This window comes from Notothenia rossii, assembly GCF_949606895.1.
Source record: "Notothenia rossii genome assembly, chromosome: 8".
Lineage (NCBI taxonomy): Eukaryota > Metazoa > Chordata > Actinopteri > Perciformes > Nototheniidae > Notothenia > Notothenia rossii.
The window spans coordinates 64,535,797-64,561,427 of NC_136906.1; the positions used below are offsets into that span (position 1 = coordinate 64,535,797).

General features: G+C 40.0%; 1 long non-coding RNA gene across 2 annotated transcripts; it reads right to left on the reverse strand.

Annotated features, from left to right (window-relative positions):
• Positions 1-2,047: 2,047 nt before the first annotated feature.
• LOC307017123 lies at positions 2,048-23,668 on the reverse strand. 2 transcript variants are annotated; one of them, XR_013802027.1, is made up of 3 exons: positions 23,532-23,668; positions 10,390-10,507; positions 2,048-9,915 (listed from the first exon to the last, which is right to left on the reverse strand). It is a non-coding gene; the product is annotated as an uncharacterized lncRNA (long non-coding RNA). The 2 variants fall into 2 exon arrangements; XR_013802028.1 differs by lacking the exon at positions 23,532-23,668 and adding an exon at positions 10,725-10,759.
• Between the last annotated feature and the right edge of the window lie 1,963 nt (positions 23,669-25,631).

Consider the following 25,631-nt stretch of genomic DNA (forward strand, 5'->3'; position numbering starts at 1 on the left):
GCGTTTTGCTGATCAAGATGGTAATCGCCACATTCAGCTGTTATAGGCATGCCAACTTGATGCTCTGCTCACGGATGAGTCGATGAGAATAATAAACTGTTTAAGAAGATGACCTTACATGTGTAAATATATGTTTCTTCTTTGTGGGGGGTCTGCCCCCAAAAAACAGTTTCAAGTCCTGAGAAAGTCAAATAAGACGGTGTGTAAAACTTCACTCTCCAGCCAAAAAAAAGGATAACCACTTTAATTTAACTAGGCCAGTAGGTACGGGCATTCCACTGGATAATAACTGCAGCGATGTATGTTTTAGCTGAATACACGTTTTTTTTTAACCCTAACTGATGCAGTTAGTCACTTCTTTAATGTTTGTTCTTTCTGATGTAAAGTCAAGGTTGTAACTGTTTGCAATGAAGTTGTGTGGCGCTGAACTGTTCCTTTGATTCTTTTGAATTATGATAGTAATTACTGGTCTTTCAAATTTGAAGGAGGGTGAGCAAGCATCTTGAAGAACATTCATCATTAACTCCTCAAAAAAAAATAGTTTATTTAATAATAACACTGAATATGTGAATCATAACAGTGATTGACAGCTGATAGGAATACTATGATTGTTAATATGATCATATTCATACAGACACACATCGATGAGACAGTTAATTAATGTACTTATTGCAGCAGTCTGCATATTTGGTACCCCTGCTGGTCTAAGAGTTAAACCAACTCATTCAGTTAAAATTCATGAAATTACGTGTGCCACCTTACAGTATATATTTATATTTAAGGCTTTACTGATGTGCCACAATAATGTCGCCTAATGTTATTGAGTTAAAATATCAATATTGTGGCTTTCCAATTTAACATTGATTGATATGACTGTGATTAAATCAGCATATACTTCTGCCGGGGGATGCCACCCCTGAAATTCTCCTGCCACCCTCTTGCCACCCCATGAATATTTGTCTAGATCCGCCCCTGCCTCTGCATCCCTATTCAATATGATATTTTTCCCTCTGCATATTGGATGTTTATGGCATTGTATGTTCTTTATGTTAAAACCAATACAATATTTTAAATACAGGAATATTTAAACAACAAAAAACCCTAAGAGATGAAACCGGTAAAATTAGGATTTTACTTTCTTTCATCTTTAACTTGAAAAAATACACCTGGGATTAAATTACATACTTTACCAAAGTATAACCATCTACATGTTTCTATAAATAAACGTTATTGGAGTAAAAGTTTTTTTTTTAAAAACCAAACTAGGTGATTAACACTAATTGTTTAAAAATTGGTAATCCTTTTAAACGAGGTATACATTGTTCTTGAACCACAGAAGATAATTACATCGGTTACATAAACATACGCCAGATTCAAACAGTTTCAGCACAGCTGGTCATACTAATATGACTGCTGTTATTTCTGACTAACTTCTTTCACAATCATCTCATCTAATCATTGGTCAGTTCCAAATAACAATTAACGACTTTAACTTTGAAGGCACAACCCCTTGACCTCAGTGTTCCGGCTGTTTGAAGATCCTTTCAATGGTCAGTCTTCGTCAAAGAAAAATTACTGTTAAACATTGTATGTGCTTTATTCACACCTATTACTGATATGCAAAGTGTTTTAAAATAGCTTTGGCTAAAGTTGTGCAATATGTTGTAAACGGACCCTTTTCCATAATTTCCTTTTTTTCCCCATTTGGCCTATGTGATGAGTGAATCCAATGGAATGAGATGCAGATATCTGTAGTTAGTAGCATCTTTCTGGTTTATAAGCTGTGTAGAGTGTGGAAGGCCTTTGCTGCCCCTAAAGGAAATAAAAAGAATGCTGCTGGTGTAGGGCACCAGCTTCAGCCTATTTTATGTATTACATCAACAAGTTAACTGTCATAACCTCACACAACCTAAAACTTGTATTGCTTGAGTACAGGATATTATATTATTTAAAATAAGATATTGTGTGTTAAATACTCTTAAAAGCAGTGATGCTCCAATATGAAAGATCAGATAAATTGACACTAGGCAAATAAGTCATAAACCTATCCTATATACATGTTCATTGGATTTGAAAAGAACAAAGAAGTAGACAGGATACATGAACATTCTTTATATCAAACATGTGTGGTGAAATCAAAATGAAAAAAATAACTAATCCATCAAGATACAGGTATTTTTTTACTTTCTACATTGTTTTTGTATTAGCAGATTTATTAAGTACTAACACTTATCTTCACCAATTTACACCACCACTGAAAAAGTAATTATACAAAATCATGAAAATGTCACTCATCAAATATTTTTGAAAAATAGAGAAAACATAAAAATAGAAACAAGAAATATGGACATATGAACAAAATGCCCAAATGAAGGAAAACAAGGCTGGAATGTTTAAGAATAAAAGCACAATAATCTTCTTTCCGCCAAGTAAAGCGAAGCGTCAGGATATCCAAGTTCACATTTTTACACATTTGGAAATTACAAAAAGTGGGCCACTGGCCAAAAAAAGAAAAAGAACAATTGTTCATGCTTCAACATATAATATTTAATAGCCCTATGCATTTAAACAGTTTAATCATACATAACTATTTGTGGACACTTTGAGTCTTTGTATTTACATTGAGATATTTAAAGTATACATTACAGCAAGACATTAAGACATTACTGCAAGATCATCAAGTTCATTCTACACCAACAATTAATACATTTGCATTACAATAAGGCAGCTAATGGCATTTGTAATGAAAAACACACATACCATTTATGTTAACCCTGGTAGATACCTGCTGCACTTTCATTGACACCATAATGGTATAAGTCAACAGGCACATTATCTTCCTCTTCTTTGATTAATGTGCTCTCATTGCCATGACCTATTATAACCATGGAGTATTCCTGGGATTCTTCTGTTTCCACTGGGACTGAATACTCAACATTTTCAAACTCCCATTCTGTATTTAAGTTACAAGCTGTGTTTGGATGTGTAACGGACCCTTGTGGTGCACCGAGGATGTAGTACTGGACATTCTCATTTTCTGGCTCTGTTTTGTGTCTTTCAGAATCTGGCAATGCAGTCATTAACGTATATCCAAGAGCTCCTGTAGGTTCACCTGGGACAAAATGCGCAACGTCCTCAGGGTTTGACTCCGTTTTGACATCATCATGAAGAGGACAATATTTTTCCTCTGAGTCCGGTTCTGGTTTTATATTTCCATAACATGGATGCCAATCTTCCTCTTCGATTTGCAAGTTTCCTTGGAGAGGACTGCCACAACCATCACCCACTTGGTTCCCATTGTTTTGGACAATCTTCCTAGGATCGCTTTGTACCTTTGTGCCATCACGAAGGATCCAATCTTTTGTTTTGTAGCCTTCGAGAAAATGGACACAACTAACACCTGAATGGTATTTTACTTGGCGCACAAAACGACCAAAGAGCCGACATTGCTTATTTTGGCTCTTCTTTAGATTACTTTGTGAAGCAAATAAAAATGGCAATTCGAAGATCTTGTTTACCTTACTGTATCTGTCATAACCTCTGAGCATGGCTTGGACTTTGGTCATTACAGCTATTGAAAACTCCCAGCTTCTTTTATGTTGGGAGCTAATATCAAAGTTATAGTCAAGGATGTCATACCAAGTGCTTGGCAAATAGTGTCCTCTATTTGTTTGTGTATATTTATTTATCTCCCACACTACAGCTTGGGTCAATAGCCTCAAGTGCAGTTTTTCTTTCTCTCCGGATTTTGTTACATCCAAATCCAAACCTATCTCCGTGCAATTGGGATAACAGATCACCTGACTGCAACGCATCGTATTTCTTTTTTTTCTATTGTATTGTATCTTATAAGGATTATCACTTGTTATTGTGTCTTTTTCCTTCTTTGTTTGCAGTGTCAGCTTTCTTTTTTCAAAACCCCCCCTCCATCCAGCATCCTGAATCCGATCTCGCCGAGTCGATTTACAAGTTGGAGGTTCCCTCTGAGAAGACTGAAAAGGAATTTCAAAGACCTCATTAAACCAGTCAGGCCCAACTTTCTTTGGGGCTAAAGAGTAGAACAAACTTGCAGGACTTGTCCCCTGCAAGTCAATGTTAAAGTTGTGTTCAAGGATATCAACAATGATGTCACCCTTTGTTCCACACAATGATCTGGCAAAACCAACTACTTCCAACATAATTTCGCGAGTCAGTACATTGGTGTCAAGTTTATCTCTTGCTTGGTCTTTGTCAACAAACAGGTTCAAACCTGTGTTCTTGCAAGCAGGAAAGTATTCCATTATCATCTCCTCTATTGCAGAGAAGGAAGAGGACTGAACCTTTTCAGGCTTTGGTGCTGTGCAGTTTGCATCCCCAGAGACAGCGTCCGCCATGGTATGTGTTGGTGGATGATGCATGTGACTAGGGTCAGAGTCATCCTGACAAGTCTTATGACTTCTTTCTTGAAAGCATTTGGGGCAATATTTTGTAGGATTTTTTAGGCATATCAAGTCAGGCAGTTCAAAAAGCTTATTCACAGAGTGCATTTTCATCCCTACTACTTGGTTCCTTATGTTTGTCCATAGTTGCTCTTTATAGGCTTCGCGATACAGTTCATTTTTTAAATCAAGAGGAAAATTATATTCCAATATCTCTGTGACGAAGTGCTTTTGGTCTGATATCAGTGCTGTGGCAAACGTATTCAATTCAACCATGATGCCATTTGTCAGTGATTTTGGGTCGAGGTTTAGTTTTTCTCCAGATCCTACATTGAAATCAATGCCTAATGTCCTGCATCTAGAGTAAGAATATAATGGACAATGTTCAGTATGAGGTGTTGAGAGAATTTGCTGTATATGATTTTCCCGCACTTTCCACAGCTTTAAATCTAGTTCATTTTTATGTTCAACCGCAGAACTGCCTACTTCTTGGCATGTGATAGCAGTATTGGACGAACCAGCACTACATCCATCTGTATTAAGGTTGTTCTTTAATTTCAGTTTTCCCCAAAGATGTTCTTTTCCTAGGTTCTTTGGTCTCTTGAAGGGATTCACATAGCATGTTAGATTCCTTTGCTCCACTGTAGCATGAATTCGGGCAACAATGCTTCTGGCAAGGTCAGGATCTCCACTTTGCAAATGAAAATCGAAGTTGTGTGTAAGAATGTCAAGACAAATCTGCTCAAAAGTCCCACACAACTTTTCTGCAAAGTTTGTCACTTCAGCCACTGATCCATTTGTCAGTTTGTTGATGTCCAGTTTTTTATTTGGTTGATGATTGTTAACATTTAACTTCAGACCTATTTCCTGGCAGAAGGGATAGAGATCCACACCCTTCTGTGAAAAATGTTCTGACGTTTTAGCTTGTGAATGAGTTGGGAACCCGGGAGCAACATCACACTCTTCCATTTTCAATGTGTTGCCGAGTTGAGGTTTTACATTGCCCATACCAGGGAAAATAGGAAGTACACAAATCTCATTTGAGAATTTGATCGCATCTTTAGAGTTTTCCAGCATTCTCGCTCGATTCATAATTTCCAATGTGAATATGTTTCGCTGGTATTCACTCTGCAAGCCGAAATTAAAGTTGTGATCAAGAATCTCCATGATGAAATCCTGCTTGGAAGAATTCATTGCTAAGGCAAATGTTGCAACTTCAAGCAGATGGTTGTCACGCAAGTTGTCAACACTGATGTTCTTCTTTGCACCAAATCCAACATGGAATTCAAGACCTGATTTCTTTGAGTAGTAGAATGGACCAAACTCTAATGTTGAGAGGATTTTTCTTGCACGGTTAGCACGCAACTTCCACATGTTGTTCTCTGTTTCCATTTCCTCTCGTTTCATGTCACCTATGTTTAGTGTATTTTTGGAAGTTTGTGTTTGCGCGTTAACTTCACAACATCCTCCCTCATTCGTTTTATTTGCATTTGAGTTTACAGTTGGTAAACTGGATGAAATGTCATCTGTGGTGTGGAGAGGTGCAAGAATAACAAGACATCTTGATTTTAATTGTCCTGGAATGTCTAAGCTTAGAGAATTACTTGGATTGTTCAAGTTATCCTGAATGCCACAGTTCCCTGAATCTGTGAATTTCTCTGAGTCTAGATCAGACTGTCCTATAGGACAAGTGTAGTCGTCTACTCTTTCTTTCTCTGTTTGCAGTGGAAACGTTCTTTTTTTGACAGTAGTTTCCCGTTTGCTGGCATGCTGATGAATAACATAAACTTCATTGAACCAGTCTGGCGTCAGTGTTTGATATGGAATCGTAGGAGAAAAATGTCTCCCCTGCATGCCCATGTTGAAGTTGTGTTCAAGGACATCTTTAATGATGCAATTTTTAGTCCCACACAGTTTTTTGGTAAATCTGGCCACTTCATGAATAATCTCGTTTGTCAATACATTTGTGTCAAATTTATTTGTTGGTTTGTTTTTGTCCACAAACAGGATAAAACCAATTTCCTTGCAAGAAGGGTATTTGTCCATTATCGTTTCCTCTCTTCCTGAGAGGGTAGAGGACTGATCCCTTGCAGGCCTTTGTTCGGTGCAGTTTGCGTCACCAGAGATTATGTCCGCCATTGTTGGTGGATGAAGATGATGCATGTGACTAGGGTCAGAGTCATCCTGAAAAAGCTTATGACTTCTTTCTTGGAGGCATTTGGGGCAATATTTTGTAGGATTTTGTAAGCACATCAAGTCAGGCAGTTGAAAAAGCTTTTTTTTTCGATAATCGCTATAATCCATCGTCTTCAAATGTGATGCGTTAATTTTTCTCCATACTTGATGGGTGAAGGCACTGCGATGCAGCTCATTCCTTAAATCAAGATCACAATTATACTCCAGTATCTCTGTGATGAAGTGCTTTTGTGCTGATATTAGTGTTGCACCAAATGTGTTTAATTCAACGATGATGCCATTGGTCAACAATTCTAGATCAAGATTTTGTTTGAATCCAGATCCTACATTGAAATCAATTCCTAACTTCTTGCATCTAGAGAAAGAATAAAGTGGGCAATGTTCTTCATGAGGTACTGAGAGGACTTGCTCAATCTGATTAGACCGACATTTCCACAGCTTTAAATTCAGCTCATCTTGCTGTCCGAAATCAGTAGATCTGCCTACCTGTTGGTCTATCTTCACAGTCTGAAGAGAATCAGCTTTACATGCATCTACCTTTTGGTTACTCTGGCAATCCAGTTTGACCATTATTGACGAGTCTTTTCTTGTGCCCGTTCCGATTACACAATTTGATAGATTCTGCTTCTCCACTTGAAAAGTAATCCGTGCAAGAATATTTCTGGCAAGGTCAGGATCTTCACTTTGAAAATCAAAGGAAAAGTTGTGTCTGAGAATGTCAAGACATGTCTGCTCAAATGTTCCGCACAACTTTTCTGCAAAGTTTGTCACTTCAGTAATGGATCCATTGTTGAGTTTTTTGATGTCCAGTTTTTTTGGTAGATGATTGTTAACATTTAGCTTCAGACCTATTTCCTGGCAGAAAGGATAAAGGTCCAAACTTTTCTGTGAAATATCTTCTGAAGTGTTAGCTTGAGAATGAGGTGGGAGCAGTGGAGAAAACTTGCACTCTATTTTCATTATGTTGCAGAGTTGAGGTTTTACATTGCCCATACAAGGACGAACAGGAAGTTCAAAAACCTCATTTGAGAATTTAATTGCATGTTCACAATTTTCCAGCTCTCTCACTCGATTCATAATTTCCAATGTGAATATATTCCGCTGGTATTCACTTTGCAGGCCAAAGTTAAAGTTGTGCTCAAGAATCTCCATGATGAAATCCTGCTTGGATGAATTCATTGCTATGGCAAATTTAGCAACTTCGAGCAGATGACTGTCACGCAAGTTGTCAACACTGATGTTCTTCTTAGAACTAAATCCAACATTGAATTCAAGGCATTTCATTGAGTTGCGGAATGGACCAAACTCGAATGTCGAGAGGATTTTTCTTGTACGGTTAGCACGCAACTTCCACATGTTGTTCTCTGTTTCCATTTCCTCTTCTTTCACGTCACCATTGTTTAGTATATTTCTTGACGTTTGTATTTGCTCTTCAACTTCACAATGCCATCCTTCAATTGGTTGATTTGCAAATGGTGGGTTTGCATTTGAGTTCTCTGTTTCCATTTCTTCTTGTTTCAAGTCACCTATGTTTAGTGTATTTTTGGAAGTTTGTGTTTGCGCGTTAACTTCACAACATCCTCCCTCATTCGTTTGATTTGCATTTGAGTTTACAGTTGGTAAACTGGATGAAATGTCATCTGTGGTGTGGAGAGGTGCTTCTTGTTCCACGTCTGACTCTTTTGGAACATTTATTGGAGTCTGACATTTCTCCTCAACTCCACAATGCCCTCCTTCATTATGTTGACTGTATGTCACAAGTGGTGGAATCACATTTAAGTTATCAGTTGGTAAAGTGGATACAATGTAATTGGTGTTGAGGAAAGGCACATGAAGACAGTTTGATTCTGGTTTTCTAGGAATGTCGTAGCCCAGAGAACTTTTGGGGTTTTGTGACTGATTCTGTTTGCAAGAGTTTCCTGAATCTGTGGCTTTGTCCAAGATTAGTTGAGATGATCCCAGGGGATAAGAACAGTTTCCCTCTGTTCCCATTACTTCTTGTTCCATGTCACATTTTTTGCCAGAGTCCGAATCAGACTTTCCTACAGGACAAGTGTGACAATGATCTCCCTCTACTGTTCTAGTGCTATACAAATGAGTGTTATAAGAGAGTGTGTTTGTTTCCATTTCTCTTTTGCGCCTTTTGATTGCCTGTTTACTTTTTAAATCAGACTGCCTTTTTTTTGTCACTTCCGTAAACTGATATTGCGGAGCTTCCATGTCAGACAGAGCTGTTTCTCTGTGTCTTTTGAAGGGATTTGTCTGGAAGGAAAACGGCTCAGTTTTAAACACTGGGCTTATTTTGGTACCAATGTTGAGAAATCTCGTTCTTTTCTTCAGCAAGTGCGATATCTTGAAAAAAGCTCGACTTTTTTCTTGTTGACTTTTTAGATCAAGTTCAAAATTGTGCTCCAAAACATCCAGAACAATAGGGCTGTAGGATGCAGTGAGCATTCTGGTGAAGTGAATTAACTCCAACATGATGCCCTTTGTCAACAAACCTGGCTCTAGACTTTGTTTTGACCCAAAATCAAGGTTCAGACCAATTTTCTCACAAAAAGGAAACAACTTGGAAAAATCATCATCTTTTTGTTTCTCTGCTGACTGTGCTTCTGAAAACTTGAATTCATCTTCATAGGCACTGTCATCACTTTGTGCCCTATCCATCTCTTCCAAGAGACTTTCTGCCTTAATGCAATCTTTGGATGTTGCGTGTGAACATTGTAATTCATCTTCATGTTCCCAATCATCAGTGTCATCCGTCTCCACCAGGATACTTTCAGTCTTATGCTTCGTGGATGCCATGTTTGGTTCATTGCTGCTCGAGCATTCTGGATTACATGGTGTGTCAAAGAGAGTGAAAACTTCATTTTTATCTTTAGGAGGTTTCCTAATCAAGTTTTTAACTTTGTGCATAATTCGAGAAGTAAAATCAATCCGCTGTTGATCATTTTCCAAATCGAGATCGAAATTGTTTTCTAAAATGTTTGTGAAAAAATGCCTTTTACTCTTGTTTACTGTTTTAGCAAAGTCACAGACCTCAAGTATGACCCCATTTGTCACTAAACCTATATCCAGTTTTTTATGGTTGTTGGATGCTACATTAAAATCCAATCCAATCCTATTGCTGCAATGGAAAGGTTCTGGATGTCTTGAATTGTTGTTTACACACATAATGCGCCACTGCCATACTTTGTTGGCATCCATCTTTTTTTGTTGTTCTTCAGACAGCAGTTTTCCCCGTTTTCCATCTGCGGTGAATTCACCTACTGTTCTTCTTTGCCTTGTATGTTTTCTTTTCCTGTATTTAGTTAGAAAAAAGAATGAAATGATACACAAATGAATCACACTATTTTTTAACCAATGTATTAATTATATAATATTTATCAGACTAAAATACCAGATATCTGACACTTAGACCCTTAGTTTCTCAAAGTACTCTGGTTACTTGTGATAGGCATTAGGCAATATCTTTGACATAATAACCATTTATTTAATTTGATTTCTTTAGATAAAAGTGATTTGCCAAGCAGCATGTTTAGTGGCTAATGTATTTTTGATTCATCTTATAACTGTGCAGCTCATTTAAAATTTGAATATTTTGGACATATTGCAGATATGTTAATAGTATGTCATATTTTAATTAAATTTATTCTACTACCATACATGTTTTGACTATGAGGGACATTTTCTTGTACACTAAATTAATACCAACTTTTCAAAAAACACAATTCTACTTGCAGCAAATTTATATAGATTTCATCTTGCTACATACCTTGTAAGACATTCATCTTGAATAAAAGCTCTTCCAAGTTTTCTAGGCCACACTGAATGTCTGCTTCCTATGTGGTCATCTTCCAGACAGCAACGAGAGTCTTCTGGTACAGTGCTACCTAGGAGGAAAAAAACATTTAAAAACATGTTTAAGAGTGGTGACGGAAGTATTCATAATTATTTATTTTGTAAAGGTTGTACAATTACAATTTAGAAACACTCTGTTACAAGTTGGAACCCTGAATTCAAAATGTAAATAACTAAAGTATAGGCAACAACATATACCCAAAAGTACTCCAAGTTAAAGTACTTATTAAAATCAAAACATTATAATACTTAGAAAATCTTGCATGCAGGCAGAGGTGGAAGAAGTACTCAGATCTTTTTCCTAAGAAAAAGTAGAAATACCAAAGTGTAAGAATACTTCTACAAGTCAATGTCCTGTATTGCAAAATGTTACTCAAGTAAAAGAACAACACGTTTCGGCATCTAAATATATTTAAAGTATCAAAAGTAAAAACACTCATTATGCAGATTCAGGGCCGGTTCTAGCCAATTTGATTCCCTAGGCGAGATTTTAGCTGGCGCCCACCCCCCAGCCAGAGAATGGTTGCTCATCTGCTGGACTAATCCGTCCACCAGTAGATGAAAAACACCGGTGGACTCCACACGCTGTCCACCGCGGAGAATAAACAGAAGGGCAACCATGGCAACAATGCTCCGGGGGCGGGGTCTTCTTCGCTGCTTTTGGTGTATTCTGTGGTGGCAGCAGCGCCACTTACAGGCCTGGCATATGTACCACAGCGTTTCCAGCAGTCTCGTGTGAACGGACACGTTAAATGAATTTAATGCGTGTGAATAGGCCTGTCACGATAATACATTTTGTTGGAGGATACATTTTCCTGGAAATTATTGCGATAAACGATAATATTGTCGGCACTGTTGTAAGACCATTTTAGACATAATGATAATATATAATAATAGTTCAAGTACATCCTTCCAAGCAGAACTTTTTATTGAAGATTTCATTATTGCAAATGAAATGTGAAATAATATTAAAATATATAAATGATATATAATAAATAAAACAAATTCATTAAATTATAATAAATTAATTAAATCACACACAGAAACCAAAACAATAAATTAAATATATATATATAAATAAATAAATAAATAAATAAGAGCACACATTGTCTCACAAGCAAAAAAAAACTCCTTAAAACAACAGTCAAGTGTACAGTCCACTGTCCATACAAAGACCCAGATGCCTCAACAGGCCATATCCACCTCGGTTTTTCAAAGTTTTCGAGCAAGGAACTCCATCATTCATTTCATTTCAAGCCTTTATTTATTCAGGTGCATCCCTTGAGATCATTGATCTCTTTTTCAAGGGAGACCTGGGGGGTATACTACGAAGCAGGATTTTTTTTTAGCCGGCTAACTTCAGGGAAAACTTGGGTTTTCCGATCCTAAGAAGCTGGTTCTCTTTTTAGCAGGCTAGATCTCCATGGTAACTTATGCTGTGTGGCTAACCAGGGGGGTATACTACGAATCTAGTTCAACCTACCCTGGATATGTTTTGAGTTATCCGGTTGACTTAATCCAAAACAAAGCCGCTCTCGTTAAACTGTCCTACAACGCTAGGTATAAAGATAAAGATACGGTTTGATGGCGGCAGCAGCAGCGGCAGCAGCTTGGCGTGGGGGTGCCAGCTTCTCCGGTCGTACTAAATCACAAGTTTACCGAACAACTGATAATAAGGTGATTGTGGAAGAGGAACTTTTGAACTTCCTTGTCATCAAAATGAAAACTCTGAATCATGATGACATTGTTTTATTGGCCTCAAACAATTTCAACTCTCAGTGGATCGAAGCCTCGAAGAAGATACTGTTTGAGCTGTGTCCTCAAACGACGCAGCGCTGTGTTACACACAAAGGAGCACAGAAAGACACTAACAATATAAAATCGTGCTTGAAGGTGCTAAATGAATGTGGGGAGAATATACCAAGATTCGTCTCCCACTATCTGGATGACCTCCCACCAGTTTCTTACGACCACATTGATGTCTCAGCATTGCTGGGGCGGTTGGAAAAGCTTTAATAAGGACATGTGCTGTGTGGAAAAAACGCTCGAAGCTCAAACTGATGCCTGCGAGGGTCTGCGGGTGACGATCATGGCCATCGATGACCGGGTGTCCACAATTGAGAAGCCCTGTGGATCTACCTGCATGGTCCCAGGGGCGGGGTTTGTGAGGCCATGCAATCAAGCGCGGCCAGCAGCTGTGTTTGCTGACCAGGAGGTAACAGTGGCTGGAGGAGGCTCCAGCAGCTCTGTGGGATCCGTGTCTACACCACAGCCACCAAAGTCTCCTTTGTGGTCCCGTGTTGTGAAAGAAGGACACAGAAGCAAGGTGACACCTGAGCATAAGCCAGCAGCAAGACAACGGGGAATGCAAGCGCCACTGAAATGGGAGAGGAAGAAAACGGGTATAGTTGGAACTGGCCCAGTGAGTTCTAACGTACAAGTTGTGAACACAAAGATGGTGAGTGTGTTTGCCGCTAAGTTTGCCCCTCAACTGGAAGCTAACATGCTAACTGAGTATCTGAGTGAGAAACTTGGCCGAGAAGTTACTTGTCGGAAGATCGAGTCGGCCGAATGCCGAATGCAAGGAAGTGGCAGAAATGTATGACCCAGAGCTGTGGCCAGCTGGCACCTATGTCCGACGCTATTATGAGCCAAGACGGCCCGCTAGTGGGGTGCTTGTGGGGGATAGCACTACTACAAACAATGTGGTCGCTACTGTACAACACGGGAATCATGCATCTGCTGATGTAAATGACTATAATACATAAATAATAGGATGCGGGTGGTGTCATATAACACGCGTGGCCTACGTGTGGGGCACAGTGCTGGTGATAAAGCGAGGCGGCTGGTTGTTGATAAACTGTTGGAGGAATGTGATATTTTGTGCTTACAAGAGACATGGTTACCTAAGCAAGATCTGGAAAGGCTGAATACACTACATGCTAATTTTCATGGAGTTGGAGAGTCAACTACTGATCTCTGTGATAAAATTGCCCATGGCAGGATACCTGGTGGTGTGGCGATTCTCTGGAACAGTAAATATGATCCTTTGGTTACAGTGGTAAGATTGGACGTCGACTGGGCCATTGGTATAGAGATCAAGTATGAAAATAGTTCATTTATTATCGTAAATATTTACACACCTTATGAATCATATGAAAATGAAGATGAATATCGCAATAGAATGGCATTTGTTAACGCATTCATTAAGGATAATGCCACAACCTGTGTGTATGTAGTGGGGGACTTGAATGCTGACATTTCGGATGATAAATCTCTGTTAGGCAAATGTTTACTGCATTTTTGTAATGATAATAATCTCATACTGTCAAGTAAATCTCTTCTACCTGAGAAAAGCTTTACATATATTAGTGAAGCATGGCATACTATGTCATGGCTAGATCACTGTATATGCACAGCTGATGCACATGCTTCTCTGGACAACATTGACATTTGTTATGAGTTGGCTACTACAGATCATATTCCTTTTGTATTGACCCTAAATGTTGAAAATATTCCGGTGCTATCTGTTGATGACAATAAAACATACACACACAGGGAGGCTGAATTGGTCAAAGTTAAGTGAGAAGGATATTAATCACTATACCTCACTCAATGACAAATCATTAGACTTGGTTTTAATTCCTAGAGAGGTCCCATGTCATGCTTTTCCGGTTATTACCCGTTCCCTTGTGTGTTATGAAGGTTTTTCTGCATGTAAACGGTGTGCAGAGTCAAAACCCTTAAATTACACCCTGTAGTGAGTAAAACTCTGACACAGAAAATACCTCCCTAAAACGCCTCGTTGGTGAGACGTCATCTTCCATTTGATTCTTCCGAGTACGTAAGCACGTACCCGGAACTAAATGGGCCAATCCCTGGAGCCGTTACGTTAAGCCCCCGCTGATTGGTCCAAATTGACCAGTCCACACACACACTCAGTGCAGGCAGCTCTGCTGATTTCTGCTCCCTGCTGCAGGCTGATAACAGACAGTTGGGATCGCGGCGAAATTCTCTCTGCAGACCCATTCTCACAGCGTTTATCAACCTATAAACCTTTTTCTTACTCCATATCAAGCCACACTTATTGTTTTTATTTCGGCTGTGACTTTGTGTGTGTTCAGGTTGAGTTTGGCTGTGTTTGGCTGTGTATCGCTAAACAAGGAAATCACAGCTCCACGGAGCTCAGCGCGATTCACAACGTACCGACCAATCAGAGCACACTGGGCTCACAGGGAGGGGGGGAGGGAGCTGCAGCGAGCCGTTTAGTGGAGAAAGTGAATACTGCTGAATACACATACTTTACTCTTATCCTGGAACCTATCCTGCTTCGGAGCACAGACTAGGTTCCAGGATAAGTCACCATGGAGATCTAGCCCGCTAAAAAGTGAACCAGCTTCGTAGTACCGGAAATCCCAGAAGTTATCTTGCTAAACGAAAATCCTGCTTCGTAGTATACCCCCTGGTCGGGACCAGGTTAGGTTGAAGGCTAAGAGCTCAACTCAGTGAAAGCACTGCCTGCTGACTAATCAGAGCTCAGTGTGCGGAGTTTAAAGCGATCAAGTCATATTTCAGGAGAAAGGAAATACAGAAAAGCTGCCGTTGCAGGAAAGACGGCCGGCAAAAATCACCGACTGTGTGAACGTGAACATTAATAGAATATCACCTTCCATCTTCAGAGCAATCTGACTATTATAACATTGGCGTTAAGAAAGTTTACTTAAATATCTGCCACAACATAAGTAACCGGATCAGAGTAACATTAAGTACAGTCCGCGGCATATCACATCATAATGTATCATATATTTCCTTATCTGAGTCAGCTGAGCCGTATCTGGCCGTGCAACACTCACAGTGTCACACTATGCAGAAGTATTATTTTAAGCAACACATTAAGTTGACAAAACACTCGAGACAAATGTAATTAAAGTCAGATCCACTCGTGTCTTAGACGGGGTAGTGATATCATAAACCTGTTAATGTACGCATTCAAACACTTTTTTCTTTTACCAGCTGTATTCACCTTTCAGGTGCAACTATGTGGCTTTTATCCTGGATAAAGTGTTTAAGTCATGGATGTTTAAAGTTTAACTTCTTCATATGTCTAATATTATAGTTGACTTTTCATTCAGGAAGTATGACGCGCTGCGCTGTCAGTACGCTTCTCCATGTTAGTGATTGGTCGAATGCTCCAAATACCACCCCTTTCATGTGAACGCGCACCTAACTAGATAGGACACGGCTGGCTTGGGGGATCCACTTAATAACCCGCGTCGTAGTACCGTTTAGCGAGAGCGCGTATGTTTTGGATTAGGCCAACCGGCTAACTCAAACATATCCAGGTTAGGTTGAACCAGCTTCGTAGTACAGGCCTCTGCTCAAGTAGACAGGTTTGCATTGTCGGGCAAATGCATCTTTGATTGTAAACTGTCGGGAAGGTGGGGGCTCTCCATCTCCAGCTGCCGTGTTTGCTCCCAGATGGAAACGGAATGGGGGTGGTTGTGTTTTAAGTGTAGTTTAAAATGCGTGGTATCGCCTGCTTTTGTCGCTACCTTTTTTAAACAAATGCGACACACTGCCCGGCTCATTCAAATCCGTAGGTTGGCCTCGTTGATTTGGCTTGAATCCAAAATACTGCCACACCGGAGAATCGAGATGTGTAGTTAGGTTTTGTAACCAATTCAATTTTACTTTAAATTCCCCGCGAGTAAGTCACACGTTGTCTCCCGCTTGTCGCTATATTATTATTTTGGCTGCTACGCTGCTGCACGTGCACGCAGAGTGTCCTGGTCCTGACCTGGCTGTGTGTCAGCCCCACCCCTCATAGCGCACGTGGCCGGCAGCCACAGCGCTCCTAGCTAAAATGGTGGTCACATCCTTATGTAAACGGCAATTTATCGAGCTCATCAAAGTTATCGAGTCCATTTTTATTTATCGTACGATAAGTCAATTTATCGATTATCGCGACAGGCCTACGTGTGAACGGAACACTTTTTGGAAAACGCATACGGTGCGTGAACGCAAACGTTCCCGTGTAAAGGCAGCCATATGAAAAAGATCGGTTTACATTTTAATAATCAAATAAGTATGTGAACATAACCAATAACCTACCATAGCCAATAACAAATAAATGTAACTTAGGCCTATTTAATTTTGTTGTTCATTCATATCTTACCTAGTTAAAGGCCCCATGTCATGACCATTTCCACTGATCATAATTCCATTGTATATATATATATATATATATATATATATATATATATATATATATATATATATATATATATATATACAGGACTGTCTCAGAAAATTAGAATATTGTGATAAAGTTCTTTATTTTCTGTAATGCAATTAAAAAAACAAAAATGTCATACATTCTGGATTCATTACAAATCAACTGAAATATTGCAAGCCTTTTATTATTTTAATATTGCTGATTATGGCATACAGCTTAAGAAAACTCAAAAATCCTATCTCAAAAAATTAGAATAGTTCCTCAGACCAAGTAAAAAAAAAAGATTTATAACAGCAAAACACAATCAAACATTTGAAAATGTCCATTAATGCACTCAGTACTTGGTTGGGAATCCTTTTGCACGGATTACTGCATCAATGTGGCGTGGCATGGAGGCAATCAGCCTGTGGCATTGCTGAGGTGTTATGGATGCCCAGGATGCTTCAATAGCGGCCTTTAGCTCATTAGCATTGTTGGGTCTGGTGTCTTTCAGCTTCTTCTTCACAATACCCCACATATTCTCTATGGGGTTCAGGTCAGGGAAATTTGCAGGCCAATCGAGGACAGTAATGCCATGGTCAGTACACCAGTTACTGGTGGTTTTGGCACTGTGGGCAGGTGCCAGATCATGCTGGAAAATGAATTCCTCATCTCCATAGAGCTTTTCAGCAGACGGAAGCATGTAGTGCTCTAAAATCTCTTGGTACACAGCTGCATTTACTCTGGGCTTGATGAAACACAGTGGACCAACACCAGCAGCTGACATGGCTCCCCAAACCATCGCTGACTGTGGGAACTTCACACTGGATTTCAAGCAACTTGGATTTTGCTCCTCTCCAGCCTTTCTCCAGACTCTGGCGCCTTGACTTCCAAATGAAATACAAAACTTGCTTTCGTCTGAAAAGAGGACTTTGGACCACTGTGCAACTGTCCAGTGCTTCTTTTCCTTAGCCCAAGTCAGACGCCTCTTCCGTTGTCTTGAGTTCAGAAGTGGCTTGACCATGGGAATACGGCTATTGTAGCCCATTTCCCGGACACGTCTGTGAACAGTGACTTTTGATACCTGGACTCCAGCTTCAGTCCACTGTCTTTGAAGCTCCCCCAAATTCTGGAAGCGACTCTTCTTCACAATGCTGTTAAGGCTGCGGTCATCTCTCTTGGTTGTGCAGCGTTTCCTGCCACATTTCCCCCTTCCAACAGACTTTTTGTGGATGTGCTTTGAAACTGCACTCTGTGAACAGCTTGCTCTTTGAGAAATTTCTTTTTGTGTCTTACCCTCCTGATGGAGGGTGTCAATGACGGTCCTCTGGACAGCAGTCAGATCAGCAGTCTTCCCCATACTTGTGATTTAGTTTACTGAACCAAGCTGAGTGTTTTCCAAGGCTCAGGAAACCCTTGCAGGTGTTTCGAGTTAATTAGACGATTCAAGTGATTCGTTGAACACCCTACTAGTATACTTTTTCATGATATTCTAATATTTAGAGATAGGATATTTGAGTTTTCTTAAGCTGTATGCCATAATCAGCAATATTAAAATAATAAAAGGCTTGCAATATTTCAGTTGATTTGTAATGAATCCAGAATGTATGACATTTTTGTTTTTTTAATTGCATTACAGAAAATAAAGAACTTTATCACAATATTCTAATTTTCTGAGACAGTCCTGTATATATATATATATATCAGTGCATGACATTAAGGATTTTGGGAGATGGCCCTGTGGGCCATCTAAGCTAATTTACAGATGGCCCTGAGCCCAATAGAGATTGCCCTGAAACATTTGCGCGGACGAAATGGCACGAAGGGTTTGGGGGGCCTCCCCCTAGAACAGGGGTGTCAAATTCAAACTTACTGAGGGCCATTCTGACGGTTGTGAATAAAATCAGGGGCCATGACATTCATTACAGTGATTCTTGTTATGGTTACAACTCATATATATGACTCAGAGATAACGTCAATGCAGCCAAACTGGCGTGTTTATTCACAATCAAACCAAACACATGACTGGCGAGAACCTGCCAGGAGAGGGCACATGGATGACAGGACCATAACAAATATGTTTAGAACTAGGCTAGCAGGTGGATTAAATAAAATAAAAATAGTGTGTTCTCCCTTCATATTTGTGGATAATTCTTTATATCAGCAAAATAAGATGAAAGTGCTGTCAATAGCATCAAGTGCAAAACCAATGCTGTTTTTAAAGATAATAATAATTTTTAAAAAAAGAGAAGTGCACAATTAAACAAACTACATTAGCAGTCTAGCCTACAGTAGGTTCAGTTTATAACAAAATAGTTCACAATTAAACAAAACCATTAGGACTACTACTGTATCTTTCAACACAACAAATGTTTTCTGTGATAACACAAAATAGTCAGTGCAACAAGGCCTATCTGAAATGCATTGTAGTTTAACTTTTACCAGACACTCTGCACCTTTTCTTACAGATGATCTCATCTATTCTAGGCTTAATGTCCTTTGCTGTGGCCACTTTCAATACCGACGTCAGATGCTGATCAGTGATCCGGGATCTGTGGGATGTCTTATTCAAGTTCATTATAGAGAACATCTGTTCGCACGAGTAAGTGCTCCCGAACATGGACATGATGTGTGCAGCATGAAGACGCAACTCTGGCACAGATTCAGGGAGGAGAGGTGCAAACTCAGCAGCCCCGACTGACTGGTACTGGGTCTTCAGAGCGCTGTTACATTGCAGTTCAAGGAGTTCCAATTGCAGGTGCTCAGGGGCAGTGTCGACATCAATTGCAAAAGGATTTGCGAACAGGTCAATGTTGAATTTCTGTGATTCAAAATCAGCAAACCTCCTGCTGAATTCCTCTTTGAGTGTGTTCAGTTTGTCAGCATACACTTGGGTCGGGAGTGGAATGGTGACGGTGGCGCTTATTGTTTGACAGGTAGGAAAGTGGGTCAAATTACCTCTACGCATCTGCCCCTCCCACAGACGCAGTTTCAGTTCAAATGCCTTCACGGAGTCCCGCATCTCTGTGATCAGCTGCTTTCTTCCCTGGAGTTTCACATTCAGTGAATTGAGGTGCTCAGTAATGTCACACATAAACGCCAAGTCGCCCAGCCACTTTTCATCCTCAAGCTCGGGGACGGGCCTCTGTTTGCTTTCCATGAAACGAGCGATCTCAGTGCGGGTGTCGTAAAACCTCCTCAGCACTTTCCCCCGACTCAACCAGCGCACCTCTGTGTGATAGGGCAGATCCTCTTGCACGGAGTTCTCCTCCTCTAAAAGAGCCCTAAACTGCCGATGATTCAAGCCCCGTGCACGAATAAAGTTCACAGTTTTAGTCACAACAGTCATGACATGTTCCATGCCCAACACCTTACCGCAGAGGGCTTCTTGGTGGATGATGCAGTGGTAAACTACCAAGTTTTCTCCTGTGTCCCCCATCGCCTTTCGGGTCAAACCGACCAAACCCCGAACTTCCCCGAACATCGCCGGTGCACCATCCGTTGTCAGTCCAACAAGTTTACTCCAGGGTAGCTCCATCTTGTTCACGCTCTGCTCCACTTGGGTGAAAATATCCTTTCCCGTTGTTGTCCCGTGAATCGGTTTCACGTTTAAAAGTTCCTCAGTGACGGACAGCTGACTGTCAACCCCGCGGATGAATATGGACAGCTGGGCTGTGTCCGTCCTGTCTGTACTCTCATCTACAGCTAGTGAGTATGAAATAAAGTCCTTGGCTTTTGTTTTTAGCTGGCTCTCTACATCGGAGGCCAGTTCATCAACGCGACTAGCCACAGTATTACGGGACAGGCTGATGTTTGAAAATGCCTGCTTCTTGTCAGGGCATACAACGCTGCACACTTTTTCAAGGCAGTCTTTAATAAACTCTCCCTCGCTAAACGGCTTGCTAGCCTTTGCGATTTCCTCTGCAATAATAAAACTTGCCTTGGTAGCAGCCTCACTTTCACTACTGATGCGGGTGAACATGCTTTGCTGATGTTGAAGGTTGCGTTTCAAGTCTTTGGCTTTCTGCAGCCGCTGCTCCATGGACATGTTAGCATATTGCTCGCCATTTTTCGTTTCGAAGTGTCTGCGGATGTTATACTCTTTGAACACTGCCAGCGACTCTTGACATACGAGACACACTGGCTTTTGTTTTAATTCACAAAACAGGTATTCAGCTTCCCACCTCTCCTGAAAAAATGTCGATAATCTTTGTCTACTTTTTGTTTTTTCGCCATCGTTTGTTTATGCTAGCTTTCAATCTCCTTTGCAAAGCGTACCTTCAGAGAAGGTTACTCGGCCGTTACTGACGTAGTGAGACGTGCGACAGCGCCCTCTTGTGTTTCAGCGTTGCATTGTCACAGACACAAGCTCGCGGGCCACATTAAATTGATGACCAGGATTGACAGGAGGGCCAGATTCAATATTGCAGAGGGCCATGTTTGGCCCACGGGCCTTGTTATTGACACATGTGCCCTAGAAAATAAAAGATGTTTGCAAGTCTTACTGTAGATGCTGTCTGGTGCATTCTCTAGACTGAATTATAAGAGGAACCACCACAATATTATATTGTACACTTTCAATTTTATTCTTCATTTCACTTGTTTGTTTGTTTTTGTTTGTGTTTGCTCGCTTGCATGCCCTGCATAGCTATAAGAAATACTTAAGTTGTTGGTCAAGAAACTTTCCATCTGATGAAGGCAAATGCCTTCCCAGATGTAAAAAAGTAGAATACATTACATTCAGTTGTAACTGCCAAAACAAACATTATTTACACTATTATGGCCCCTGTTAAAAATGTTTGTAATGTTATCTACTGTAAGTTGGTCGAACGAATGCCTCCTCATCCGGAAGCTGACCGAGAAGACCCGAGCGGCAGTCGAGAGGAGCCGAGCGCATCCGCGAAGCACACAAAATGGCGACGTCAGAGTTCCCGTTAGCCGGCAAATCTAAATCTCTTTGGTCAAAATAATTTCCCTTTAGCGCAATACCGCTTCAGTTGCACCACTTATGTGACAGACAAGAAGAGTATGTGACAGACAAGAATAGTCAATTCTAATGTCTAACACTTAATGTGGAGAAAGAGATGTCCTGTATGGGTTGATTGTGCGTTGATCTGTTGCTAATGCCCCGGGGTTCCGGTGGGCATGTAAACAAATGGATAATGCTGCGCTATACTTTGTGGCCTCACCCAGTTGCATAGCGACACTTATTGTTGAGGTGTCTTTTAATAAGCAGGTAGTCATATCATTAGCTAGAACTAGCTGGATCTGATCGGTAGTGACATAAACGCGAGTGAAGTCTAATCTGACGGGAGAGAGAGTCAGCTGCTGTTGACGACGAGTCGACACGCAGCGCTGCATGATCACATGCAGCGGTGAGCGGACAAAACACACACTTCAGGTTAGAATATCACACGTAGCTATTTTAATTACCTCTCAAACTACCGTAACTAGTTATAGATATGTTTAGTTTTACTGTCGGGTTACTCATTACTGGATCCGCGAGCTGCATGAAACTGGCATAATAGATTGCCCGATAGGGCCACCAGCAGGCAAGGCTTCATTGCCCGAGCTAAATACTAGATGGCCCCGGGCCATCGGGCAGTCCTTAATGTCGAGCCCTGTATATATATATATTATATATATATATATATATATATATATATATATATATATATATGCAGTTACAATGGTCAAACTACATTGAATTGTCCCCATTTTTTCTTTAATAGTTACTAACATTAGATATTCTAATGAGATATGGACCGCAAAACAAAAAATGTCCCTGGTTTTCATTCAAAAAATCAAGTCACCAAATGCAAGTAGTTGCCTTAGCTTATTTTGTTATGAGATGATGATGTGAATTACTGTTCAAATTAGTTAATGTAATAATAATTTGGCGGGGAGGCCCTTTTTCCAGTTTAGAGCAATAGCCCCTCCAAATGTCTGTGCACGTCCCTGCCTTCAGCCTACTTTCAGCTATAAACCATTCAACTTTTATACTATTCAGCTATTTCAGGACATTGAGGCTATACATGTTGTTGTTTATACCTTTTTTTAAACCTTTTCTTTTAAATATTAAGCTTCTTCACTATTTTCCCTACTCTTCCATTGCAATCCATTTGAGCTGTAACAATTTTGATTCAAATCATTTCACTTTTCTGCATTTCTCCGCTAAATTCAGCAACACACCTACTTGGTTTACAGCATTCCTAATCATTGGTGTAGCTAAAAGCAGCTACAGAGACCATTCAACTAATACAATATTCAGCTTTTTCAGCAACAAATGTACACAGTTTACAGCATTCCCAATCATTTTCAGCAGGAATTGCATTTTTGGCGATGTATTTACTTAATTTACTGCTGTCCAGCAAATTAATGTAATCCTGGTGCTGCAACTGAAGTTCTAGTTTTTATCATGAATCTACATCTGCAAAAGTACGATATTTACCTCTGAATTAAACTGGAGTAGAAGTACTTAAGTTCAGTACTTTAGAACTAAGTGTATTACTACTGCATATAGGTTTACTGTTTACACCAATGGTGATAGCTATGAAGCTTTTTGTCATCACAATGCCAACCTTTGACGTTACAAAAAACCTACTTCTGTACAGCGACAAAGCAGATAAAACTTAAATAGGTTCGACGAAGAACACACGACTGACATTTTCGACTTTCATTGTTTAAATGACCTCATACACGATACAATCTCAACCAAAGTGTGGCCAACACGTCAGACTAGAAGAAGAAAGTTCCAGCCGCCATGCTTTCATTGTGACGACGTTAATCACAACCGAACCGCCATGATCGAATAACAGCGAAACAAATGTTAGTACACGTACCAAAGGTAGGCTGAACACTCTCGGAGACTTTATCCTTCCTTGTTAAAATCACGAACGTAGTCCCAAAATATGTCTTCTTATCTAAAATCCAGCAGAATCTCTTAAATGTAGAACAGTCTATGCCTTCACAGGAAGCGAAGAACGAAGATCTGAGCGGAAATTTCAAAATAAAAGTGTCATAATCACCATCAGCGATCAAAACGGGATTTGTCAATGTGCACAATTATATGATTACTAACAATCAATGTAATACATTCGTTACTTCTGTGTTTTCCAACACATTGTTTGATCTTGCAGCACTTTTATATGCTTTAAATCATGACATTTCAATGTAAGTTTAAGTAACTCATTCCCAGTGAAATACTACTGCCCTTTTAAATGTCACAATGTTAAATTATTTAAACAATAATTCAAGAGTTTTCAATTATAATTCAAAGAGGTCCACACCCTGAAATGTTCTACCAGCAAAGGTCAGAACCTCATATTGTAGGAGTAGCGTAAGCTACTATGGTCTAACTCAGGGGTAGCCAACGCCGTGCCCGCGGGCACTAAGTCGCTCGCAGGTGGGAAATTGGTCGCCCGCGAGCATGTTCTAAAAATAGCACAAGTCACCATGGAGCTCCGTCTAAAAAAATTATTGAATACATTTTTAATTTTTAAAATGACAATATTGAATATAACATTTTAAAAGCAAACATTTTGTATGTACATATGTAAGTGAAATGGAGATTTGGTGCGTGAAATTGAACTCTGACCCCAGATAGGTTCAGAGTTGATCTCCACGCACCAAATCTCCGTTCCACCTTTAGCTGAGACAAGCTAGCATGAGCAGCTACGATCATGGGCCTCACCACACACACACACACACACACACACACACACACACACACACACACACACACACACACACACACACACACACACACACACACACACACACACACACACACACACACACACACACACACACACACACACACACACACACACACACACACACACACACACACACACCAGTGGTGAGGATCTCAGCCTGCCACTGACGTTCAACCAGAAAACATCAGCAGTTAGCAGTTAGCAAACAGAGATCACAGCTCCTCATATCTTTTCAGAAACTGGACAAAAGTTAAACAAGTACAAACCACAGACTGTCTGTGTCATGGCGAATACAGTCGCTTGTTTATTTATGTCTGTAGGCCGTTGTTATGTGTGGAATGAGCATATACAACGTTAGCTTAGCCTGGTCGACCCAATCTCCATTCAGAAAACAAGCATTTAAAAAGGTTTTTCGCCTGCCGTCTTGTCTGCAGACTTGTCAAGCATTAATTCATGGCTTTTACTAAACGGTATCAGTATGTTTTTACTTCGGCATTATTTAGAAACGTGTATTACAATTTAATCACGGTAAAATATGTTCATTTTGTTGTAGTTGTAGCTCCCGAGCCAGCGCGTCTTGTTTGAATGATGCGAGTAAACACAGCTGGCAGCAGCGGTGAAACTCAAGCGATTAGAGCGAAGTCGCGTCCGGTGTGAACGCAGCATTACAACGACCCCTGATAGATCTCGCGAGAATGTGTATAAATATAGATACATTTTCATAACAAAACAATGGGGTTGCTATAGCAATGGTAAATCATTGTTAATAATTATTGTGAGGAATAATTAACATTAACATGTGATCAGACACTCCTTCACATACAGTAAATTAATATGTATTCTGATTATTATTAATAATAATATTATCATTAAAGGTGAACCTTGCAATTATGTTATTCAGGAAGTTTGTATCAAACAAGTAGCCCTTCGTATTACTCAGTACCCTTGAAGTAGCCCTCGGTGACAAAAAGGTTGGTGACCCCTGGTCTAACTCTACATCTTTCTTTATTCTTACTTTCTAATATGGCTGCTGATTAGTGAGCCAAGAAACGGTGCTTAGTTTTAAAAATGCCTGTTCAATGTTTGTGAAGGAGGCCTGACTCACAGCTGTAAAACAATCCAGTAACAACAGACCGAAAATAAACGTTGCTCTGAAGATTATTTATTCTCATGAATTTATCAGAAATTAATAACAGACTCAATAAATGAAATAAACAGGAGATG